The sequence below is a fragment of the Leucopleurus acutus genome, assembly GCF_964270905.1.
Source record: "Leucopleurus acutus genome assembly, chromosome: 17".
Classification (NCBI taxonomy): Eukaryota; Metazoa; Chordata; class Mammalia; order Artiodactyla; family Delphinidae; genus Leucopleurus; species Leucopleurus acutus.
Window position 1 is genome coordinate 77,225,889 of NC_139159.1, and position 27,081 is coordinate 77,252,969.

Consider the following 27,081-nt stretch of genomic DNA (forward strand, 5'->3'; position numbering starts at 1 on the left):
TTCTCCCTGAAGAAGGGGCTCAGGATCCACCCCCTGCAGGCCACAATTTTGCCACGGGGCAGACCGTTCAGGCTTTCTGTTGGACTGGCAATTTGAGCCAAGCTAGGGGCCAAAAGCCATAATGGGCTAAACACTAGGGAGGTGAGTTCTGTTAAATTCCAATAACATCCACACTTCCAGGGAAGCTGCAAAAGTCATTCCTGTCAGATGTCCTCAAAATCAACAGCCAAATTACTCCTGCTAAATGCTCTGAGCTCCCGAGTAAAGCCCTGTACTGTTTTAAATAGTAACTCAAACCCTCTAGTCCCATGCCTCAGTAATAATTATGAAAATTCTCATCAGTATCCTCCTTAATGCATGGTAATGACTATTTAATTGATTGACTACCACGTGCAAGGTACTCTTTCAGGTGCTTTATGTGTGCCGGATGCTTAAGTCTCATGACAGCCTTGCAAGGTTATAAGGAATAGCAAGAAATAAGAGTTGTTATCCCATCTTATAGATGGGGCAAGAGAAATTCAGGGCACGAAAGCAACTTGCTCAATGTCACCCCAGTGGTGATATCAATGTACTTAAAGTATATTCTTCGAAAAAAAAAAAAAAAGACTTCTGTATGTAAGAGCTGATTCCAAGCTCAGGGACATTTTAAACAAATTTTTACTAGAAAAAAGTTACTATGGTAAACATTAAGCATAGAGAGGTGTCCTCGTCAAGCAACTCCTATCATGAATAATTTGGAATTAAGGGGTTTTGAATGATCTCTAGCTTATTTTCCTTGGAGCAGAGCCAAGTTCTTAATAAGAGTTTCTGCAAAAGAGGAACCTGGGGCTGAATCTTATTTATAGAGGCAAAAGATTTTTTAAATTTCAGTCTCACATTCTTACTCTCCACTTGAATTTGCCAATTAACACAGGAATAGCTAATGATGTGAAGACTAAGTGTTAGTTGTCTGGGTCCTAGTCCTCCTTACTGCAAATCCTTAGTGTAGGTTTAAGGCAGGGTTATGCTGAGTCGTATAATTGCTCTAGTCCACAGCAAGATTTCATAGTCATACTGTGGAACAAGTATAGCTAACTTACATTTAGTATGGTAATCTCTCAGGATCCCAGGGGATTGGTCCAGGCCTTCCACAGACACCAAAATCCATGAATACTCCAGTCCCTTATATAAAATGGCATATCATTTGCATTTGACCTACACACATTCTCCCACATACTTTAAATCATCTCTAGATTACTTATAATATCTAATACAATGTAAATGCTATGTAAATAGTTGCAAATACAATGTAAACACTATGTAAATAGTGTCCTGCATGGCAGATTCAACTTTAGCCTTTTGGAACTTTCTGGATTTTTTTTTTTTTCAAAATATTTTCAACCTGTGGTTGGTTTAATTCACGGATTCGGAACCTGTGGATACGGAGGTCTGGAGGCCCAACTGTAACTGATTTAATTAAAGTGGGGGTAGATTCATTGCTGTGCTATAGCCTGCTCGTACTTGTTGACAAAGCTGACTGCATACAATGCTTCCTCATTCTGCATTTAGTGAGGTCTCATTGGTATTTTGAAATCAGCCTTTGTGGGAGTATTTACCCCATGTAAATTGGCGAATGCTACAAATCAGGACTTTTATTCCCCAAGAGGCAGTTAAATGTTTACCAGCACGCTACTGACTAGACTGTATTATTTGCTCAAAAATATCTGTTGTCTTCCCTGTGGGTCTGTATACTGCCTTTCCCTGTGAGAGGACAATATTTTTCACCTACTGCAGTCAGGCTTGACTACATGACTTGCTTTGGTCAATGGAATGTGACCGGAAGTACGTGTGCCATGTCTAAGCAGAGGAGAGTGTGCCCATTTTTTCTTTTCCTCTGACACAAGCTGGCACGTCCCACATAGTGTCTGTGCCTACAGTCTGAGTCCTAGAATAAAGAGGGTGTGGAGCAAAATCACAGCCAACCTGTAGAGGACATAGACATAAGCAAGGGGTACAGCTTTCCCGTTCTAAAGATCTGGGTCTTGTTGTTACTCTGGCATTACTGAGGCTGAGCTGATTGATACAGCAATTGGGACTTATAATTGAGGCTGCCAGAGTGGAAAACCTAAGTCGTGGGGCATTAACTCTGGGGCTTGGGAGTGGGAAGCAAAAAAAAATATGCATTGAAGGATGGAAAAACAGCAACTCATGTTATCTAGTGGCAATACATTTGGTAAAACTCTCACCTGTGCTCACTGGGAGGACAGATATGTACTGAATGACCTTGTGGCTTTAGACAAAGAGGTTATGAAACGGAATGTTACTGGCATGCCTGGGATGCCACGGTCTGCATGGGATGAAATATCATACGAAAAAGTTGAGTTTAGGAAAAAATTGTACATTGTGGAGAGATTGAAGGGAGTAGAAATTGTCCAGAAATTTGAGGGCTCAGAGGAGAACGTAATTGATTCTGATTTCCATACAAAAGATAACACTGAGGACTTTAAGTGACAAGGGCTGATTAAAATTCAGCCTTGTACCAAGGATCAACAGAAGGTGTGGTCCCTCTATGAAAACCTCTGAACTGATGAAGGTGGCACCAATTATGGTTCTCCCACTGAAGAAAAATAAACTCAAAATACCTGCAATTAAGGCTAGAGAGAACCATAACTAGAAAAGAATTGGGGGTGTGGCCATAGGCACATGACGTTTGATTTTGGAGTCTACCACTTGCAGCTAAGAGCACTCTCCATAATAAACTGCATTACAGGGTTGTTGGCAGGATAAACTGAGATTGTATACATAAAACGTTTAGCAAGGTAGACTAGTTCTTTCAACTAACACGGGCCAGAGAGCAGGTAAGAAGTAGCCAAGAAATCTCAGTTAAAAGATTCAATGCTAATAATTTCAGCAGATGAAAATAATCCTGTATTGGGTCTGTGTGGTGGAATGGAAAGAACTTGGGTGATAGAATCATATAGAGTTGAGTCTGAAATCTACCTCTGCCACTTGACAAGCTGAATGGCACTGAGCAAATTGCACACAAAAAAATTCTGGGCCGTGGTTCTCTCATCTATAAAATGGGGATAATATCGTCTCCTTGTAATGATTAACATAACTAAATAATAAAGCATGAGACATCATTCTTGGTGTCTAGACATTCAGTATATACTGGACAGGTCTCCTCCAAAAGTACCTGTTACCACCACTACCTCATGCTGGCCCCTCCTGACAGAATATGATTTTACCTGTCAAAGGAAAGCAGGAGGGTTATTGCCCCAAAGCACCTTCTCCTATGATGCCTCTGACGAACAGGAAGGCTGTTGAAGGGCTGGAAAGAGGGGTGTATTGTTTTATACCCAAGGTGCTTTCTAATGAATATTTTATGATTTTCTCAGTATTTATTATTTTGCCAGAATTCAAACAAACTTCATTTGCTTTAGAAAAGAAAAGAGAGAATCACAAAAACTAAGAGCAGAGCTCCTGGGTAATGCAGAGCGCTGATTTGGTGAGCCCATCTCTGACTGCAGGGAGTTATCTATCCCAGTCAATGTGTAGCATTCCCACTGATGACCTCTGTTGTCTAAGGACGGTCATTTGCCTTCATTGGTACAATAAACTGAATTAAAGTGTATATATTCCAGTATATTCCATGCTTGGGGTGAAGACTTCTCTCTCTTGCTGGCCATGAAAAAGAAAGCGCAAAGCTTCAGGACTGTTGGCTGCCATCTTGGAGCTATGAGGGGAACCAGCCTTAGAGTGAACCCAGATGCTGAGGACAGTAGCACAGAGGAATGGAAACAGCTTGCATCTGTGATGCCATCTTTGAGCTGATAACCATACTTCATCTGGATCCTCATTCAATCTCTGGGTTTACAGTTACAGGAGGTAATGGATTTCCTTATTTTTATGCCAGGCTATCAATGGATAGAAACTGATCAGTAATGCGAGTGGGGCAGCACCAAAGGGTAGAGTACACCGGGGGGGCTGAGGGTTACAGCCCCAAAATCTAGTCACCTGGGTTCCTATCCTGCTTCTGCATTGTGCTAGCTGTGTGGCCATTGGCAAATCACTCAGCCTCTCTGTGCTTCAGTTCCTGCATCAGAGAAACAATGATAATAATAGATCTTATCTCATAGAGTTCCTGAGAGGATACGTTTGCACAATTCACACAATACAGTGCCTGGCGCATAGTAAGTTTTAATATAATCTGATGCATTATCATGATTACCTCCAGCTGCGAAGATCATCTGAGCATCTACAGAGTGATGCTGAACTTAGGCCCCAATTCTCTTCCTGTCTGTCCTTGACTGTATCTCCTCATTATGTTGGATTTTGTTCTCATTCCCTCTCTGGATCGTCTTTCCTTCCCTTGTTCCTTTCACTAGCCATAATTGGCATTGATTTATAGCATTATTTGCTGTATTTTTAAAAATTAATTAATTATTTACTTTTGGCTGTGTTGGGTCTTCGTTTCTGTGCGAGGGCTTTCTCCAGTTGCGGTGAGCTGGGGCCACTCTTCATCGCGGTGCGCGGGCCTGTCACTGTTGTGGCCTCTCCCGTTGCGGAGCACAGGCTCCAGATGCGCAGGCTCAGTAGTTGTGGCTCACGGGCTTAGTTGCTCTGCGGCATGTGGGATCTTCCCAGACCAGGGCTCGAACCCGTGTCCCCTGCATCGGCAGGCAGATTCTTAACCACTGCCCCACCAGGGAAGCCCCTGCTGTATTTTAAACTATGTAATTTTACATTTCTTCTTTTTAATTTACGAAGTCAAAGGTAGAACATTTTCTATTTCCTTCAATAAAAAAAGAATGTTTAGATTTGCTTTTTTTATATCCCTATTACATTCATCTTCTTGGCTTTGGTCCAGCGTTCCACTCCGTCAAATCATTTTAAAGCTTGACATTGCCCGTTATTGCCTTCACCATCTTTCCTGGCTTTATGTCATCTGCCTTTTAAGCTTTCACCAAGTCCTTGACAGAACCTGCAATTTAGGACTACTCTATCAGTTATCAGGTTAGGCATATGTGGTGGAAAACTCTAAATCAGTGCCTCTCAAGCTTACTGAGTATGTGAATCACCTGGAGAGCTTGTTGAAACACAGATTCCTGGGCCTCAGAGCAGCTCTGTAGTGGGGACTGAGGATTTGCAGAGAGATAGTGCTGAATAGGGCTGCCCTAAATAGTGGCTTAATCAAGTTAGTGGTTTATTTTCTCTTATGTTAAAGAAATTCATAGGCACGTGGTCCAGGGCTGGTACTATGGTGTCAGAACCTAGGCTTCTTCTGCCTCCTTTCTGCTGTACAGGCACACGGTTTCCTATTCCAAAATGGTTGCTTGAGCTCCAGCCATTGTGTCCACATTCAAGTCAGTAAGAATGAGGATGTCCCCTCTTTTTAAGGACATGTTCCAGAAGTTGTCCATGGCACTTCCACTTATATCTTCTCGAGAAGCACTTAGTCATATAGTTAAATCACACTAGTGAAATCAGTGGGAGGGTGGGTAACTTTGGGCTCCTGGGCACGGAAGCTTTGTTTTTGGCCCTTGTATCTTGTAGGCCAGACTCCTGCCTCCATGACCTTCCTTGAGTTCCAAAGGGCTATTCAAACAGTTGCTAATCAAGGGAGGAGCAGCCAAGAGACCACCTGAGGCGAGATTAAAGGGACCAGAGACGCTCATCAAGATTAGGAGACCAACAACCTGAGACCCTGCATACACCCTCATCTTGTCAGCAACCCCACCCTTGAAGTATTCTTATAAAACTCATCACATCCTCCTGGGTTGGGACACATAGTTTTTTGAGACAGGAACCTGCTGTGTCCCCCTTTGGCAGGCAAAGCAATAAAGCTATCCTTTTCTACTTCACCCAAAACTCTTCTTTCTGAGATTTGATCCGGCACCCATGCATAGAGGCTGAGCTTTCAGCATCACTAGTTGCAAAAAAATCTAGGAAATACAGCTTTTATGTTGGGTGCCATGTACCCAGATAAAAATCAGGGTTTTATGACAACATTAGAGGAGAATGCATTTCTGACATTACTGATTTTTCAATGCAGTCACATTCAATCTCTTCCCCCAACTCTCCAGCTAGAGGTTTGTGATCTGAATCTGACTATGTGCTAGGCAGTTAACTTTAAATTCTGAATTTCTAGGTCTGATCATCCTCTTGTTTATCTGTTCAGGCTAATGTAACAAAACACTATGGACTGGGTGGCTTAAACAACATTTGGTTGCAGGTGAGAATCTCTTCCTGGCTTGCAGACTGCGAGAGAAAGAGAAAGAGGAGATAGATTGTGCTTTGGTATTTGGTATCTCTTCTTATAAGGACACTAGTCCTATCACATCAGGGCCCTACCCTTATGACCTCATTTAACCTTGATTACCTCCTTGTAGGCCCCATCTCCATATATAGGCACTGTGTTGGTGAGCAGTGGTTTAGGGCGTCAGTATATGAATTTTGAGCGTGAAAATTCAGTCCATAGCATCTCCTTATAGGTAAGTATTATTACTTTAATTTTAGAGTTCAGGAAATCGAGTCTCAGACAGTTTTTTTTTTTTTTTTTTTTTTTTATGTACACAAAACTCCTTAGACCAAAAAGCCTGGTGGCTCTAGCTTGCCTTGAGGAAAGCTGTATTGTCCAAAGGGTACATGGGCCAGTTTCTGTTTTTTTTTTTTAACATCTTTATTGGGGTATAATTGCTTTAAAATGGTGTGTTAGTTTCTGCTTTATAACAAAGTGAATCAGTTATACATATACATATGTTCCCGTATCTCTTCCCTCTTGCGTCTCCCTCCCTCCCACCCTCCCTATCCCACCCCTCCAGGCTGTCACAAAGCACCGAGCTGATCTCCCTGTGCTATGCGGCTGCTTCCCACTAGCTATCTACCTTACCTTTGGTAGTGTATATATCTCCATGCCTCTCTCTCACTTTGTCACAGCTCACCCTTACCCTGCCCCATATCCTCAAGTCCATTCTCTAGTAGGTCTGTGTCTTTATTCCTGTCTTTCCCCTAGGTTCTTCATGACATTTTTTTTTTCTTAAATTCCATATATATGTGTTAGCATACGGTATTTGTCTTTCTCTTTCTGACTTACTTCGCTCTGTATGACAGACTCTAGGTCTATCCACCTCACTACAAATAGCTCAATTTCGTTTCTTTTTATGGCTGAGTAATATTCCATTGTATATATGTGCCACATCTTCTTTATCCATTCATCTGATGATGGGCACTTAGGTTGTTTCCATCTCCGGGTTATGGTAAATAGAGCTGCAATGAACATTTTGGTACATGACCCTTTTTGAATTATGGTTTTCTCAGGGTATATGCCCAGTAGTGGGATTGCTGGGTCATATGGTAGTTCTATTTGTAGTTTTTTAAGGAACCTCCATACTGTTCTCCATAGTGGCTGTATCAATTTACATTCCCACCAACAGTGCAAGAGGGTTCCCTTTTCTTCATACCCTCTCCAGCATTTATTGTTTGTAGATTTTTTGATGATGGCCATTCTGACTGGTGTGAGATGATATCTCATTGTAGTTTTGATTTGCATTTCTCTAATGATTAATGATGTTGAGCATTCCTTCATGTGTTTGTTGTCAGTCTGTATATCTTCTTTGGAGAAATGTCTGTTTAGGTCTTCTGCCCATTTTTGGATTGGGTTGTTTGTTTTTTTGTTATTGAGCTGTATGAGCTGCTTGTAAATTTTGGAAATTAATCCTTTGTCAGTTGCTTCATTTGCAAATATTTTCTCCCATCCTGAGGGTTGTCTTTTGGTCTTGTTTATGGTTTCCTTTGCTGTGCAAAAGCTTTGAAGTTTCATTAGGTCCCATTTGTTTATTTTTGTTTTTATTTCCATTTCTCTAGGAGGTGGGTCAAAAAGGATCTTGCTGTGATTTATGTCATAGAGTGTTCTGCCTATGTTTTCCTCTAAGAGTTTGATAGTTTCTGGCCTTACATTTAGGTCTTTAATCCATTTGGAGCTTATTTTTGTGTATGTTGTTAGGGAGTAATCTAATCTCATACTTTTACATGTACCTGTCCAGTTTTCCCAGCACCACTCATTGAAGAGGCTGTCCTTTCTCCACTGTACATTCCTGCCTCCTTTATCAAAGATAAGGTGACCATATGTGCGTGGGTTTATCTCTGGGCTTTATCCTGTTCCATTGATCTATCTTTCTGTTTTTGTGCCAGTACCATACTGTCTTGATTACTGTAGCTTTGTAGTATAGTCTGAAGTCAGGGAGCCTGATTCCTCTACCTCCGTTTTTCGTTCTCAGGATTGCTTTGGCTATTCGAGGTCTTTTGTGTTTCCATACAAATTGTGAAATTTTTTGTTCTAGTTCTGTGAAAAATGCCGGTGGTACTTTGATAGGGATTGCATTGAATCTGTAGATTGCTTTGGGTTCAGAGAGTTTTTGTGTTTTTTTTTTAAAGACTTTTTTTTTTTGATATGGACCATTTTTAAATTCTTTATTGAATTTGTTACAATGTTGCTTTTTTTTTTTGCGGTACGCGGGCCTCTCACTGTTGTGGCCTCTCCTGTTGCAGAGCACAGGCTCCAGACGTGCAGGCTCAGCGGCCACGGCTCACGGGCCCAGCCACTCTGCAGCATGTGGGATCCTCCCAGACCGGGGCATGAACCCACATCCCCTGCATCGGCAGGTGGACTCTCAACCACTTCACCACTAGGGAAGCCGGCTTCTGTTTTTTATGTTTTGGTTTTTTGACCACGAGGCATGTGGGATCGTAGCTCCCCGAGCAGACCAGGGATCAAACCCGCGCCCCCTGCATTGGAAGGTGAAGTCTTAACCACTGGACTGCCAGGGAAGTCCCTCCTTTGAATCTTGGTTTGTGCATTTAGTTACTTTGGGACCTCAGGAAAATCATTAAAAATCTCTGAGGGTCTTCCCTGGCGGTCCAGTGGTTAAAATTTCACCTTCCAATGCAGAGGGTGTGGGTTCGATCCCTGGTTGGGGAACTAAGATCCTACATGCCTCCTGGCCAAAAAACCAAAACACAAAAAGCAGAAGCAACATTGTAACAAATTCAATAAAGACTTTAAAAATGGTCCACATCAAAAAAGTCTTAAAAAATGAAAGATTCAAATGAATTCTGTCAAAGTTCAGGATCCTTCTAATGCATCATTCTGCATCACAGGAATAATGCATTTGTTTGCAGGATGAGCCTTGAATCAGCCATATTGTTGCATAATATGCAACCACAAAAGAATCTCAGGTTTAGGCATCCATTTCACTTCTGGGTCTGTGCATCATCTGGGGACTGGCTGATCTAGGCTGGGAACGACTGGGTGCCTCTAAGCTGGGGCAAGGTCTGCCCCCACAAGTCTCTCATCTTCCTTGGACCTGTGAGCTTGTGAGGGTCTCATGACCCACCCCTCAAGTACATTCCCACCCCTGCTTGCAGTAGGTCTGCTTCTATTCGAAGGCCAAAGAAAGTCATATGCGGAAGACCAAGGTATGCAGTACGCTTGTCCCAGGAGGGAGTAAATATTTTGGAATGTATTCTAATCTCCCCCAAGCCTGTAGGCATATGCATTGAAGTGGAAAGAGAGCCAGACTGAAAATCAGGAGTCCTGAGCTCTGGGTCCAGATCTGCCGTTAATGGCTTGTGTGACCTTGGACACATTACTAATCCTTTCCGGGTCTGGAAGGCCTATTCAGACTTTGGCCTTATGAAGCTATGGCTTGAAAAAACAAATCACTGCCTCTCAAGCTCCTAATCTCCTCTCAGTGTAGTTTAGTCTCTTTACTTATTCTGAGCTAAAATACGCACAGCTCTAGAGCCCCTTCTCAACTGCTGGGCGAGTGGCCATGACTCTGTTAATGATCAAACTGGAGCACCATGCAGCAGTCCTGCTGGCCACATGAAAGCTCAGGAAGAAATGAAGCCACTGGGGAAAGCCACTGGTGCCATGACCTTCTGCTCCCAGGGCCCGAGTGCAGGCCAAGCCTCTGCTCAGACAGGTGAGCTGCAAGTTTGGTGATTTATGATAACGCCTCTGAGCGCGTGGGTAAACATGCCATGGTTTATTTTGCGGAATTAATGAAGTCTGATTAATCTTTCAGTCCCCAGCAGATTCTGTTCTGAGAAATGAAGCGAGACTGTCAGGCTTTTGTGTGAATTACGGAGGGAAGATTCACGACACGGGAATCATCTGGTGTCCTCACAACGTGATCTTTTTTTTTTTTTTTTTTGCGGTACGCGGGCCTCTCACTGTTGTGGCCTCTCCCGTTGCGGAGCACAGGCTCCGGACGCGCAGGCTCAGCAGCCATGGCTCACGGGCCCAGCTGCTCCATGGCATGTGGGATCTTCCTGGACCGGGGCACGAACCCACGTCCCCTGCATCAGCAGGCGGACTCTCAACCACTGCGCCACCAGGGAAGCCCTCCACCACGTGATGTTTTAAATCCCGAGCATCTCTGGGTGGAGGCTTTGCCATCGTTAGACAGGATGACTGCTGACTAGGGAGAGCGCCTTCTAAGAACACATGTGATACAGTAATAGCTGCTACAGTTAATTGAGCTATTACCGCATGTCAGGCCCCTGCTTGATCCTTCGCACACATGGTCCCAATTATTGGAAAGAGCACCCACTTTTTTTTTTTTTTTTGTGAATGCACCACACATGTGAGATCTTAGTTCCCTGACCAGGGATCGAACCCGCGCCCCCTGCACTGGAAGCTCAGAGTCTTAACTACTGGACCACCAGGGAAGTCCCAAGAGCACCCACTTTGACTTGGATACATATTAGCTCAAATCCTGGTCTCATAATTTACAAGCTGGGTGACCTTCAATGTGTAACATGGGCACGGTTTTTGCCCCTCACCCTATCTTTCATCCACAACTTCTCTGCCTACCGACGTTCTATAGCATGGATCATTCCAGCATGTTGACATCTCACACTTTGGTAGGAGAGATAAATATGTAAACAGCAAACTATATTGAAAATAAAACTCATGAACCCTTGGGTGGCTCCATGCTGCAGCTGGAAAACTCAATTTATCTACAACACTGGGGCTAAATCTCTCTTAGAAAGAATTGGAGGGGGCTTCCCTGGTGGCACAGTGGTTGAGAGTCCGCCTGCCGATGCAGGGGACGCTGGTTCGTGCCCCGGTCCAGGAGGATCCCATATGCTGCGGAGCAGCTGGGCCCGTGAGCCATGGCCACTGAGCCTGCGCGTCCGGAGCCTGTGCGCCGCGATGGGAGGGGCCTCAACAGTGAGAGGCCCGTGTACCGCAAAAAAAAAAAAAAAAAAAGAATTGGAGGTTATAAAGACTTGTCTCAAAATTTGTGGTTGCTATTACTGGAATACACAAATGAGGTGAAGGAGGTTATAATGTAATGGAAAGGGCACTGGGATAACAATCAGGAGAGGTGAATTTGAGTCCTGATTCTGTTGATCAAAATGTGTGATTTGGGGCAAGGTCATTTTCTGAGTCTTGGTTTCCTCACCTGTAAAGTGGGGAATGTTAACGCCTATCCTGCGTTCTGCACAGACTTCTTGCAGAGACCCTAGCAGATAAAAGCTGTCAATGAGGATTTCCCTGGTGGCACAGTGGTTAAGAATCCTCCTGCCAATGTAGGCAGGGGACACGGGTTTGAGCCCTGGTCTGGGAAGATCCCACATGCCGTGGAGCAAGTAAGCTCGTGCGCCACGGCTACTGAGCCTGCACTCTAGAGCCCGCGAGCCACAACTACTGAGCCTGCGTGTCACAACTACTGAATCCCGAGCACCTAGAGCCCGTGCTCTGCAACAAGAGAAGCCACCACGGTGAGAAGCCCGCAGACTGTGACGAAGAGTAGCCACAGCTCATCATAACTAGAGAAAGCCCTCCAGCAATGAAGACCCAATGCAGCCAAAAAAAAAAAAAAGCTGTCACTGATTAGCAACTCCATTTTACAATTTTATAGATGGAGAAACTGGGGACAAAAATATAATGTGTGGGACAGAAGAAAGACAGGTCTCCTAGTATTTCTCCAACCTCATCTTGTACCACTGTTCTCCCCACTTACTCTGTTCTAATGATGTTGGCATTTGGTCCTTTCCTTGAATGAACCAAGCTCATTCCCACCTCACGGCCTTTGCCCTTGCTGTTTCCTCTCCCTAGAGTGTTCATCTCCTAGATCTTCATGTTCTTCAAGAAAGGTTTGGCCCCCTGTCCTTCAGGTCTCAGCTCAGACATCACTTGCTCAGAGAGGCATTCCACAGACACCCCTCAAAGGTGTTCTCTCCCCCAGGCTCCCTTTAGCACATCATCCTGCTGTATTTTCACATAGCATTTATCACTTCCTGAGATTATCTTATTTACTTGTTGGCTTATTAATTGTCTCCCACTACTCCTTCTGCTTGAGAAGAGAGACCCTGCTCATTTTCTGCTGTGTCTCCAGTGCCAAGAACAGGATTTGGCATGTAGTAGACACACAATCTTTTTTTTTTAATGAATGAATTAGCATGTATAGATTTAGCTTATTCTTTTTAACGGCTTTATTACATTCTGTATGGATGTACCATAACTTACTTAACCAGGCCTTTAGAGATGGATACTCCATTTGTTTTCACTCTTTCTTTTCCACTCTTGTTTATTTTTATTAATTTTTTTTTTGCTATAAAAAACAAATGAGTATAATCTGTGCATACCTTATAGGGTTAGCTTTAGGTTTAGGAATGCAAAGGGTGTGTGCATTCACTAACTGTGAGATATACTGACAAATTTCCCTATATAATGTTTCCATCAGCTCATGTCCCCATCAACTGTGTATGATGACACCAGAGCGGAGTTCCCTCCAAGTCCCTGCCAATAACACATTCTTTATTTATTTTTGGCTGCACCATGCCTTGTGGGATCTTAGTTCCCCAACCAAAGATTGAACCTGGGCCATGGCAGTGAAAGCACTGAGTCCTAACCACTGGACCACCAGGGAATTCCACAGTAACACATTCTGACTGAGAAGATGTTATTGTCCTCCCCCATGCCCTCCGAAGTGCTCCGTCTTCTTTACTCGTTACCTGAGGAGAGGCCCTGTGCACTGCAGCTCTCCTCTGTTTCTGTGTCATCTGAACGCTCTAGGCATGTTTTCCGCCTCTTTATTTGCATTCTACAGGCTGCTATGGCAAAAGGGATATTTTAAATGCATTAGTGTCTGTAGAGATAATTTATTGTGCAGCAATATTCACTCCCTTCCCTCTACCCCTATGAGAGGAAAGTACTGTCTCTACTCCCTGACTTTGACCTTGCCACGTGATTAGCTTTGGCAAATAGGATGTTAACAGATGTGTTATGAACAGAAGCTTGAACTATGCTTAGGTGGTTGGGCTTACTAGTGCTCCTGCCTTTTACCATGAGAATAACGTGCCTTAGGAAGTGCCTACACCAAGGAGGATGAAGAACACGGGGAGCACACCTGGACTCAACTTGCACTTGGGGCTAAACCTGAAGAAGCTCTGCCTAGATCAACAGAACTCCAAATGCCTGTAGATGTGTAAGCGTACTGTCATATTATGCAGAGATTTTTGTTCATATTTGTTACACAGCAAAAACGGACTGGTACAAAGCTCAGGTTGAACATGGAGCTCCCAATCTGCAGCACCTTGGCACTTCCTATGGCAAATATTAAACGTCTCCTAGGACAGTGGTAGCAGAGGAATATTTAAACTACTCATATTCACTTTGTGTGGGTTTCATTGGTCCTTGAAGAAAACGAAGGACTAAGTGAGTCCTAGGTGAGGTGAGAAAGCAATACCACTGCTGGAACAGTATGAGCAAAGTTGTAGAGGAAGGAATGTGAAAGATCTGCTCTAGGACTAGTGAGCAGCCTAGATTTTAGATCACTTGTTGAAGAGTATTGGGAGAAGGCAGTACTCAGAGTATTTGGGTTAGAAACTAAGAAACTGAGGAAGTTAGAATTAGCTTTTACTCTTTAGCTACTGGCTTTAGCAGAGAAATGTAAGCTACAGAGCACCCTGGATGCTAATTGTACATCAATTATAGACAGTAAGTCACTGACATTCAGAGGTCAACTATATAATGCAGATGGGTAAGGGCCTAAGAATAGATGCCTGTGCCAAGTAGAAAAGGCTGGCAGGCAACTTCATTTATAATTTCATTGTTTCCATTTAGAATATCATTATTAATTAAGCTGTGTCTAACATAGTGTCAGCCCACGTTTTTGCTCCTAAAATACGGTGTGAATGTGGGTTTGCGTTTAGAGCAAACAGACATCAATTTTCATACTCAGAAGTCCTCTTGAACGTGGCCTCATACTTATCTGATTTTTAGTAGGGTACAATTTAAAACAATTATTCTGTGAGTAGTTTTTGGTATTTAATCAAGTCAGTTATGCTAACATTCGCTCACTAATTTTAAATATTTAGCATCATGAGAAGTCCTATAGAAGGGTGTTTGAATTCCACATCCATCACTTACTGGTTGTGTGATGTTGAGCAGGTTACTTGATGAGACTCAGTTCTTTTCAACTAAAAAACAGGGTGAATAAAATCCATCACATAGTGTTACTGTAGTTCTTAAATGAGTTAATACATATAGAGCACATAGCACTGTCCCTGGTCCAAGACAGGGCTCAATAAATTCCATCATTCAGTTAAATATTTATTGAGAAGAAGAGGCAACTGTGAGGCAGGTGCTGTGCTGGGCATAGCAGAGGAAATGGGCTCCTTACCCTCGAAAATCTCAAGACCAGGAAGAAGCAAGTCAGGATTGGCTAAACGAAGTAAGAAGTGAAATGAGGGCTATGTCCTCAGTGCGGTGGACCCCTGCCTTTCTGTCTGCGTATCTCAGTAGCAGTCATGCTCCAATCACAAAGCCACCTCTTTGGCTGCCGTGTTCTTACAAACTCTGCTAGAGTGACTGATCCAAGGGGGGGCACCTGACCCTGACTGGGTCCATCAGTCCTTCTCTGGGATTCCATACTTATTCTGGATGGCAGGTGGACTTACTCCAGGCTGTAGACCACATTTTTTTAAATTTGATTTTTTTTGGTTGATAGGAGCCTCCCATACCCATCTTGAAAGCAGAGAGGACCCTTTCCCTTGCTGTCTCATCTGCGTTTCTCCTTGAGGGGGTGATGTGAGTTTGTTGGTCAGAGTCTGAAACACGGATTAGGCTGGGCCCATCGCTGGGGGGTTCACGGTGTGTTGAAGGTGGTAGACTGGTTTTCACATCTCTCTTTCTGACTTCCTTTTTTCCCCCAGGGGCTGGTTAGATAAACTGAGCCCTGCCTAAGGACATTCTTGTCCTCTTGTTTCCTCCATGGTCAACATTGTGTAGTGGACCTTTCTGCAGTGATAGGCATGTTGTACATCCACACTGTCCAATGTGGCAGCCATTTGTGCCTGGCTATTTTTTGTTTATTTATTTAATGTTATTTTATTTTTGGCGGCGTTGGGTCTTCATTGCTGCACGCAGGCTTTCTCTAATTGCGGTGAACGGGGGCTATTCTTCGTTACGGTGCATGGGGCTTCTCATCGCAGTGGCTTCTCTCCTCGTGGAGCATGGGCTCTAGGCGCGCGGGCTTCAGTAGCTGTGGGTCGCGGGCTCTAGAGCGCAGGCTCAGTAGTTGTGGCTCGCGGTCTTAGTCGTTCTGCGGCATGTGGGATCTTCCCGGACCAGGGCTCGAACCCGTGTCCCCTGCATTGGCAGGCGGATTCTTAACCACTGCCCCACCAGGGAAGTCCCTGTTGAGCACTTGAAATGTGGCTAGTGTGACTGAAGAGTTGAATTTTTATCTAATTTTAATTAATTTAATTTTAAATATAAATATCCCCATGTAGCTAATAACTACTGTATCAGACAACACAGCTGCACCAAATAGAAAAGACTGGCAGGCAGCTTCATTCATAAACTTTATTACTTCCATTTAGAAAACCAGTATTAATTAAGCCACGTTGAACATAGTGCCTGTCCCACATTTTTGCTCCGTAGATGTGGAAGAGACAGTGGGAGAAGTCAAAATTTGGATGTGGATTTTTGGGGAGGAAGAGGCTACACTTAGTCTGTGGTCTAACATGTTTTTGTTTTAATTCCTCTTTAACAGGGAATGCTGAGTTCAGGTGCTGGGTGCTGGCCCAGCTAATAACAGAAAGGTATTTTATTTCCTTTGTGGCCACTCTTTCTTGTAGATCTATTGGGACCTCTACAGTGGGGAGGGGTGATTGGCAGGGCAGGATTCAGACATTCAGGGGCCCCAGAAATACTACATTTGTAACTCCATTCCAATTCCCAGCACATATTATAGCTTAGGTGGTGTCACTTCATCTCACGTGCGGCTTTATTAAATGCAATGGGAGGAAGCATGTGCGACGGAAGTGCTGGCCCAGCTTGGGTTGCACAATGTCTACATTTGGGTTGAGCGGGTGGGGCGTCTTTTATCCTTGTCTGTGGTGCATCTCCAGGTAAGGGGACTCTAAAGTGTCCAATGGTGAGCCTCTGGAAAAGGTTGCAAGTGTGAGGTGTCAGTACTATCAGCGACACCCACCTCCCAATTTCTACATCCCTTGTCTGAATTTTGTCCACCTGGGCCAATTTTGAAATAAAACACTTTCTCTGGATTCTATGTCTTATGCTTTCCCTAGTACTGTGTTCTATGGTATCAATTCTTTTTTAAAATATTAATTTTAATTTTTGGCTGCATTGGGTCTTCATTTCTGCATGCAGGCGTTCTCTAGTTGCGGCGAGCAGGGGCTACTCTTTGTTGTGGTGCGGGGGCCTCTCATTGCAGTGGCTTCTCTTGTTGCAGAGCATGGGCTCTAGGCACATGGGCTTCAGTAGTTGCAGCACGAGGGCTCAGTAGTTGTGGCTCACGGACTCTAGAGAACAAGCTCAGTAGCTGTGGCGCACAGGCTTAGTTGCTCCGCGGCATGTGGGATCTTCCCGGACCAGGGCTCGAACCCATGTCCCCTGCATCAGCAGGCAGATTCTTAACCACTGTGCCACCAGGGAAGTCCCTCAGTTCTTTTATTTAAAGCGGTTAACACTTTCTAAAATTGCCATTTGACTTCCCCCTCTAGGCTTGACCTCCTTAAGAGCAGGAATCTTGTTTCTCGATTTCCCCCCTTTTATTGCTAGTGGGTAGAAATGTGGCTCCAGGAATGAACCTGGCTTTCCTGGTTCCTGACACTTTCCTTACTCCAGCCAGGGATACTACATGTTTGGAGCTAACAGAACCCAGGGCCAATCCTGGCTCTGCCGCTAACTAGCTGAGGGTTGGCCAATGACTAGACTTGTCCAAATCTGTTTCCTTACCTGTGGAATGCAGGTCATCAACAGCTGCTGTGAGGACTGAATGCCATTAGGCATGTACAATGTTTAGCATGGTACCTGGAATGTGGTAGACACTTCATAAGTGGGGATATAGCTATAATTATAATATTTATCACAGTTTGCTTTCATTAGAAATAAATGTGTATTTATTGATCCCTCCTCATTTGACCATTACCACCTTGAGGGCAGTAACTGTGCTTTTTCCTTTTTCTTTTTTAAATTGAGGTATAGTTGATATATTATACTAGTTTCATGTGTACAATATAGTGATTCAAAATTTTTATAGGTTATATTCCATTTAAAGTTAGTATAAAATATTGGCTATAGTCCCTGTGCTGTCTGATATATCCTTGTGTCTTATTTATTTTATACATAGTAGTTTGTGTCTCTTAATCCCCAACCCCTATCTTGCCCCTCCTCCCTTCCCTGTCTCCACTGGTAGCCATTAATTTGTTCATTATATCTGTGAGTCTGTTTCTTTTTTTTTTTTTGAATTTTATTTTATTTATTTTTTTATACAGCAGGTTCTTATTAGTTATCCATTTTATACATATTAGTGTATATATGTCAATCCCAATCTCCTAATTCATCACACCACCACCCTCCATGTTTCTGTTTTGTTATAGTCACTAGTTTATGTTTTAGATTCCACATATGAATGATAACCTACAGTGTTTGTCTTTCTCAGTCTGACTTATCTCGCTTAGCCTAATACCCCCAAGGTCCCTTCATATTGTTGCAAATGGCAAAATTTCCTTCATTTTTATGGTTGAATAATATTCATATATGTATATCACATATTCTTTATCCATTCATTTGTTGACAGACACCTAGGTTGTTTCCATATTTTAGGTATTGTAACATTGTTGCTATAAACATGGGGTGCATGTACCCTTTTGAATTAGTGTTTTCATTTTCTTCTGATGTATACCTAGGAGTGGAATTGCTAGATGATATGGTAGTTCTATTTTTGTTTTTTTGAGGAAGCTGCACACTGTTTTCCATAGTGGCTGAACCAATTTACATTCTCACCAACAATGCACTAGGGTTCCCTTTTCTCCACATCCTCACCAACACTTGTTATTTGTGGTCCTTTTGATCATGGTCATTCTGACAAGTGTGAGGTGATATCTCATTGTTGTTTTGGTTTGCACTTCCCTGATGATTAGTAATGTTGAGCATCTTTTCATGTGCCTGTTGGCCATCTGCATGAATTCTTTGGGAAAATGTCTATTCAGGTCTTCTGTCCATTTTTCGATTGTGTTTTTTTCTTTTTGATATTGTTTTTCATCCTTTCCAGCCTTAGACACTCACATAGAGCTTGGGTCATGGAGCTTGTTATGCACTGAATGTTTGTGTCCCCTCTCAAATTCATATGCTGAAGCCCTAACACCCAGGATGGCTGTATTTGAACACGGGGACTTTAAGGAAGTAATAAAGGTTAAATGAGGTCATAAGGGTGGGCCCCTGACCTGATAGGATGAGTGTCCTTCTAAGAAAAGTCACCAGGACACTCTTTCCCACCTGCATCCCCCCTCCATCTCCTCTCTCCCTTGTTCCCCGCCCCACCTCACACCATGTGAGAACACTGCAGGAAGGTGACTCTCTGAAAGCCAGGAAGATGGCTCTCACCAGGAACTTGGACTTCCAATCCCCAGAACTGCGAGAAAAAGGATGGCTGTTTTCTATACCACTCAGTCTATGGTACTCTATTATGGAAGATTTAGCTGACTAAGAGAGAGCTGATTAGTACATGCTTATTGAGTTAAGGTCCCTATAATGGGAGAAGAATGGAGTGGAGGTAGGGTGGGACAATTCCCAGAGGGTGATGTAAAATTAAATCTAGTGAAAGTCAGTAGGTGTCTTTAGATAAAGCACAAGGGGTAAACTTACTTGTATATCACATTCTTTAAAGAGAATTTTAAAATTCTTAACATTTTTTTCAGCTTTATTGAAATATAATTGACATATAACATTGTGTAATTTGATGTGCTGATTTGACACCCTTATGTGTTGCAAAATGATTATTCCCCTTAGCGTCAGCTGACACCACCATCACAGCACATAATTACCATTTCTTTTTTGTGATGAGAACATTTAAGAATCTATTCTCTGAGCAACTTTCAAGCATATAATACAGTATTATTAACTATAATCACCATGCTGTACATTAGTTCCCCAGAACTTATTCATCTTATAACTAGAAGTTTGTACCCCTTTGACCAACATTCCCCACCCCAGTGCTTGGTAACCACCACTCTAGTTTCTGTTTCTATGAGTATGGCTTTTATAGAATCCAAATAAAAGTGATATCATACAGTTTTTGTCTTTCTCTGCCTGACTTAGCATAACGCCCTCTAGTTTCTCCTGTGTTGTCGCAAATGGTAGGACTTCCTCCTTTCTTGAGGCTGAATAATATTCCATTTATCTATACCTATAGCTATATATCTATATCTGTATTTCCAGTCATTCATTCATATCCATGAGGGATTGGTTCCAGGAGCCCCCACGTGTACCAAATCTGAGGATGCTCAAGTCCCGTAGTCTGCCCTCTGTATCCATGGTTCTGCATGCACAGGTTCAATCAACCATGGATCGTGTAATACTGTACCTATTTATTGAACAAAAATCTGCGTATAAGTGGATTTGCATAGTTCAAACCCATGTTATTCAAAGGTCAACTGTATGTGTGTTTGTGTGTGTGTGTAAAACTGTATAAATAGTAGGTATAAATATATATAATATGTATAACTATATATAATAAATATATAATTATAACTATATATATATATGTGTTACATATCTCACATCTTCTTGATCCGTTCATCCACCAATGGATGCTTAAGTTGTCTCCATATCTTGGCTATTGTGAATAATGCTACAATGAACATAGGGATGTGGATATCTCTTCAAGGACCTGTTTTCACTTCCTGTGGATATATATCCAGAAGTGGGCTTGCTGGATCATATGGTAGTTCTATTTTTGGTTTTTGAGGAACCTCCATACTGTTTTCCATAGTGGCTATACCAGTTTATATTCCCATTAACAGTGAACAAGTGTTCCTTTTTCTCCCTACCCTCACCAACATTTATCTTTTTTCTTTTTGATAACAGCCATTCTAACAGGTGTGAGGTGATATCTCATTGTGGTTTTGATTTGCATTTCCATGATGATCCGTGACATGAGCACCTTTTCATGTACTTGTTGGACATTTTATGTCTTCTTTGGAAAAATGTCTGCTCAGTTCCTCTGCCCATTTCTTAACCGTATTTTTTTGTTTACTATTGAGTTGTATGAGCTCTTTATATGCTTTGGATATTAACTGCTTAGGAGATATAAGGTTTGCAAATATTTGCTCGCATTCTGTAGGTTATCTTTTCATTTTGTTGATTGTTTTTTTTTTAATTATTATTTTTTATTTATTTATGTTTGGCTGCATTGGGTCTTTGTTGCTGCACGCGGGCTTTCTCTAGTTGTGGTGAGCGGGGGCTACTCTTCGTTGTGGTGCACGGGCTTCTCATTGCAGTGGCTTCTCTTGCAGAGCATGGGCTTTAGGCACATGGGCTTCAGTAGTTGTGGCACATGGGCTCAGTAGTTGTGGTTCGTGGGATCTAGAGTGTAGGCTCAGTAGTTGTAGCGCACGGGCTTAGTTGCTCTGCAGCATGTGAGATCTTCCAAGACCAGGGCTTGAACCCGTGTCCCCTGCACTGGTGGGCGGATTCTTAACCACTGCGCCACCAGGAAAGCCCATGTTGATTGTTTCTTGTGCTGTGAATAAGCTTTTCAGTTTGATGTAGTCCACTTATTAATTTTTGCTTTTGTTACTTGTGCTTTTGATATCATATCCAAAAAAGACCAATGTCAAGGAACTTTTTCCTGTTCTTTTATTTTTTTCCTAGGATTTTACTATTTGAGTTCTTAGTCTTTAAGCCTTTTTGAGTTAATTTTTGCACGTGGTGTAAGATGCAGGTCCAATTTCATTCTGCATGTGGTTTTCCAGTTTTTTTTCAGCACTATTTATTGAAGGGCCTGTCCTTTTCCTAATGAGTATCCTTGGCTCTAGTGTCAAGTATTAGTTGACCATATATGTGAGGGTTTACTTCTAGGCTCTATATTCTGTTCCATTGGGCTATGTGTCTGTTGATAGGCCAGTACCATACTATTTCGATTACAATAGCTTTGCAGTATAGTTTGAAATCAGGAAGTGTGATGCCTCCAGCTTTGCTCTTCTTTCTCAGAATTGCTTTGGCTAGTCAAGCTCTTTTATAGCTCCATGCAAATTTTAGGATTGTTTTTTCTACTTCTGTGAAAAATGCCATTTGAATTTTCATAGGGGTTCTATTAATCTATATGTGGCTTTGGGTAGCATGGGTATTTTAACAGTATTAACTATTTGATCTATAAATAAGGGGTAACATTCCATTTATTTGTATCTTTTTCAATTTCTTTCATCAAAGTCTTGTAGTTTTTAGTGTATAGATCTCAGATATGTTAGTGTTTGCTTAATATGTTTAGGTGCTTTGATGTTGACTGCATATGTATTTGTGATATATCTTCTTGATGAACTGACTCCTTTATCATTACATAATAAACTTGTCTCTTTTTACTGTTTTTGGCTTAAAGTCTGTTTTGTCTGGTATACGCATAGCTATCCCTGCTCTTTTTTGACTTCAACTTGCATAAAATATTATTTTCCATCCCTTCACTTTGAACCTATGTGTGTCCTTAAAGCTGAACTAAGTCTCTTGTAGGCAGAATATAGCTAGGTCCTGTTTTTTGTTTTTTTGTTTTTTTTAATGCATCCATCCACTCTGTGTCTTTTTTGATTGGAAAAGTCAATCTATTTACATTTAGAGTAATTATTGATAGGTAAGGGCTTACTAACGCTATCTTACTAATTGTTTTCTGGCTATTTTGTAGTTTCCCTGTTCATTTCTTCCTTTCTTGCTGCCTTCCTTTGTGAACTGATGATTTTCTGTGGTGTTAGGCTTTCATTCTTTTCTCTTTATATTTTGTGAATCTACATGAAAATCTTCTGGTTTTTGCTTTGTGGTTACCTTGAGGCTTACATAAAACATCTTATAGATATAACAGTGCATATTATGCTGATAGCAATTTAACTTCGATCCCAGAAAAACTCTACCCTTAAAGGAAATTTTTGTAAATATACTCAGGTGCCTTACATTGCCTAAATGAAACTGTTTCAAACACATGCAAACACTTGACTGTATCTTCTAAAGGAACTGTTTACTTAATTTGAGAGACCAAGAAAGAGTTAGGTGGCTGAGAGCTTGAAGGCAGAGCTGCCAAGAATTCCATTCTGCTGCAGATGAAAAGCAGCGCTCCACCCCCTTTCCTTGATGGATGGTTTTTACTTTCTTTTGCATGAGAAATGAAGTGGCTCTGAGGGCAAGACCTTTGTCTTTTTCAATTTTGCAGCTTAACACCCAGCATAGTGCGTGAGTAGAGGAAGATGTTTAATTTTATGTTAGTAAGGTATTTATTTAAGTTTATTAGTGAATATTGGACAAATTGGGTTGTGTATGCTTCATTGTTTTCATTTTGTAAGGCAGGAGTTTCTCATCCTTAGTGCACATTAGAATCTTCCAGGGAGATTTTTAAAATACCTGCTCAAATCTGCATCCCTAGATGATCTGACTCACTTGGTCTAGGGGAAAGCCTGCACATGGTGATGGTTACCAGCTCCCTAATTAGTCTGAGTGGTCAGAGGTGGGCTCCACTGGTAAGGAGGACGATGTAGGGTTATGATGAGTCAGCAGAACTGAACTCTGGTCTGTGTTCTGTCACCAACGTGTTGTGTGATGTGAAGCAAGTTACTCGTGACTTGGGTCTCTGCTTTCTCAACTGTAAAATGTGAATGGTAAGTTTTAATCTTTTTAGTTCAGGAACTCCTTATGAATACTGATCCTCTCTCTAGGAAAATATACCTCTGCATATTTACAGAAAGTTTGCATACTATTTCAAGGAATTCATGAGATCTCATGTATTGGTCAGGGTTCTTTTGGTTTCAGGGACCCACCTGAAACTGGTATATACCAAAAGGCAGTGTCGTGGTCTGTGGTTCTCAAAAGTTTTGGAGAAGCTTCAGCTTTAGGCTTGGCTGGATCCAGGAGCCCGAGGGATGCCATTAGGAGCCTATCTCTTTCTATCTTTTGACACTGCTGTTTGAGTTGTTGACTTTCTTTTCAGGAAGGGTCTCCCCAGATGATGGCAGATATGTCCATCAGCAACTCAGGCCGACAGTCCAGCAGTTGAGCAACCCCAATATAAAGGGCACAACTTTTTCTCATGGTTCTGTCAAAAGTCCAGCCCAGGTCTGATGTTTTCCCTGTGGATAGAGGGATGGAGGCTGTACTGGCCACACGCCTGTCACTGTAACATGGCGAGGGCAGGCTGCACTCGAACCACATGGAGAGTGAAAGGGGGTGGTTTTCTCCCTCAAAGTTAGGATATTGTTTCCATGAGATGGGACAATGCATACTGGAAAGGCAAAGACTGCAGACGTCCATCTCACATTTGAAGGCTGTGTATCTATGGAACCCCTAGAGGTGCATTGCTCCAGGTTGAAAACCTCTGGACTCATGAGCCCTGAGGTCTCTCTCAGCACTAATAGTCTACAATGATAGGTAACATGGTGCTCTCATGAGCCCTATATTTGAAAAAATAAATAAATAAATAAATATATATATATATATATGTAAGAAGAGCTGTTGATTCTTTCCCGTCTATGTTTAATTTTATATTCCCCTTATTTTCTGGAGTGCTAGATCTTTTAGCCCTGTGTTTTTGGACGGCAATAATGAAGATTAAGCATGCTTGGGAACTCCCCAAAAAAACCCATGGAGGAAATATAAGGACTTGGGATTTTAATCCTGGACTTCCAATTCCAAGCACAGCATTGTTTCCATGAAAATACTGCCTGATGTCTTGTCTTACATGTTTTCTCTGTCTTGAGAGATTTGCCCCATGGAATACTGGTTAACATGAATGAATTGTTCCTTCTCAGTCATTTAGGTGGAATTGTTTTCCTAGTGACAGTGGCCTGGTACACCATCATTTAGAAACAGGGTAGTTCTTGTTTGTTTAAAGCTGACCCTTTTATTTAAGAAAATAATACATCCAGTGATTTTTACCTACCTCTTGGGGCTATACTTATCTAGTTTATATTACCTCCTGTTATTCAGGAAGTGAGCCTCAGCTAGGGGCACATGTCTGCAATCAGTGAGTGTGACAATTAGGACCGTGTCCAGAAAACCCTGGGTAATTAGTGGGAGAGGAGGTTGTTAGGTTTGGCATGCTGCAATATCTTGGGGTTCCTGAATTGCTAAGACCAGGATAAATGAACTTTTGTGTGTGTGTGTGTGTGTGTGCGTGTGTGGTATGCAGGCCTCTCACTGTTGGCGGCTTCTCCCGTTGCGGAGCAGAGGCTCCAGACGCACAGGCTTAGCGGCCACGGCTCACAGACCCAGCCGCTCCGCGGCACATGGGATCTTCCCGGACTGGGGCACGAACCCGTGTCCCCTGCATCAGCAGGCAGACTCTCAACCACTGCGCCACCAGGGAAGCCCTATTTTTTTTTTTTTTAAATAGTGTAATTTCAAAGGCAGTGATACAGCCCAGAGAAAAAGGACAGGATTTTTGTCTGAATTATGAAGTCATTTAGCTATTTAACCTAGTACCTCAAAAAATTTTTTAAAAAAATCTAGTACCTCTAATGACAATCTCATGGAACAAACAAAATGATTCACTGCTTAAGTTGCCAAAGATTTATTGCTTAGCTTCTACGGATATTCAGAGGATGAGCCTAAAGGATGAACAAAACGTGGCTTCTTAATGTGTAAACAAATTTCGCTGAAGGAAAGGAATAAAGTGAATGATCTGGAACAAATACATTCACTTACTTTCTTCGATCACAATCCATGGTAGAGTACATGATAGATAGCCACGAGGATTTCTCTAAATAGGGTCTCTCGGCCCACGTCACAATTCCGATACTTCTGTCTTTGAATTCTTCCAAGTACTGGATGTTTATTATTCATGCTACTTCTCTAACAACTTGTGCACATACTCTTCCCCTCAGCGACCTGGGTTCGAGTCCTAGCTCTGGCACTTACTTAGTAGGCTGAGTCAATTAACCACTGTTCACATCTTGTGACATTTCCTTCTAATCTTTGTCTTCTGCGTTTTTAATTATTGACATATTATTGCATAATTTTGTATCCTGCCTTTCTCACCTAAATTAAGCTCTTCATTTCCCCATGTTATTGAAAGCTCCTCTTTATGTTTTATTTTAAATGACTGCTTATTATACATTTGCATGGACACACCATGATCTTCATGCCCCTTCCTCTGCTATCAGAGGAGTTTCACACAGCGGGTGGCACAATTAGATTTACACTGGTAGCTGTCTGGAGGGTGAGTAGGAAGGGTGCAGATTGGGAGGGACCAGGGTGACTGAGAACTACTTTTATTAAATGATTAGTATAGGTGGAGTCAGAGCAGCTCTGCTGAAGAGGACCCTTAAGGTCTTTTAGTCCAATTCCCTCATTTTATGGTTGAAGAATCAATGGGAGACTCAGGTAAAATGACTTCTCCAGGGTCTCCCAGCCTCACCTGGGGCTCCCTAACAGTCCAGTGCTCTTTCTATTCTGGTCCAATGACAGCCAAGTAGTGGCTGAACGTCAGCTGAAACCCACTCCCAGGGGAATGTTTCATTAGCAGATAGAGGTCTAGTCTTGAAATACATTTGGCAGTTCTTTTTTTTTTTTACAGATTGTCAGTAGGATTAGTAATTACTGGCTGCTGGCTGAAAATAATTTCCTGCCTACCCAAACAAAGCAAATTAAGGAGAACAAATGATGTAACCCTGTTCAAAAAAAGGCCACTGGGAAGCTATTATTATCTCAGACTTATAAATGGGAAGATGAGAATAGGGAGGCTGGACAACTTGTCCAAAGTGATCAGCCCAAATTAGAAGTCAGAATTCCTGATGGCTACCCAAGGGCAAGACCTCTGCTGACAGTTTAGCTTTGTTGGCCAGAGAGAAGGCCAAGTTAAACAGGACATAATTAGGGGCAAAATTCCATGCTTTCTCCTGCTCTGTGACCCCCTGACTAAGAAGCTTTTGCCAAATTTCCTCACTGCTATATCAACCCTCTGACCCCCATGCAGTCAGCAAGATGAGGCAGAAATGTCGGGAGAGGATAAAACTCTTCCACTGCTTCCTAAGCATGCCCCACTGGGCATGTGGCTTCATCTCTCAGACCTCAGATATCCCATCTGGAAAGGGGGACGAGAGGTAATTGCCCGCCCAGCACAGTGATCCAAAATGTAAAGTGAGAGAGTACATTTCCAAAACACATTTGCCAGGGCTTCTTTGCTGGCAGGTGAGAGAATGCCTGTTCAAAAGCGTTTAGGCATACAGAGTGAAGTAAGTCAGAAAGAGAAAAACAAATACCGTATGCTAACACATATATACGGAATCTAAAAAAAAATGGTACTGATGAACCTAGTTGCAGGGCAGGAATAAAGAGGCAGACATAGAGAATGGACTTGATGACACGGGGTGGGAGGGGGAAGCTGGGGCGAAGTGAGAGTAGCATTGTCGTACATACATTACCGAGTGTAAAATAGCTGGGTGGTGGGAAGCAGCAGCATAGCACAGGGAGATGGGCTCCATGCTTTGCGATGACCTGGTGGGGGTGGGATAGGGAGGGTGGGAGGGAGGCTCAAGAGGGAGGCGATATGGGGACACGTGTATGCATATGGCTGATTCGCTTTG

The 27,081-nt window shown here is 42.5% G+C and overlaps 1 long non-coding RNA gene across 2 annotated transcripts in view; it reads left to right on the forward strand.

Moving 5' to 3' along the window:
• The window catches only part of LOC309974314, a 269,384-nt gene that overhangs the window by 5,699 nt on the left and 236,604 nt on the right, over positions 1–27,081 (forward strand). Inside the window, exon 1 of one of the 2 annotated variants that reach the window (XR_014326877.1) lies at positions 9,823–9,965. The exons of the other annotated variant lie outside the window; for it this stretch is intronic. This is a non-coding gene — a long non-coding RNA (uncharacterized lncRNA). Of the gene's footprint in view, positions 1–9,822; positions 9,966–27,081 lie in introns of those variants that run through there. 2 annotated transcript variants of the gene reach the window in all.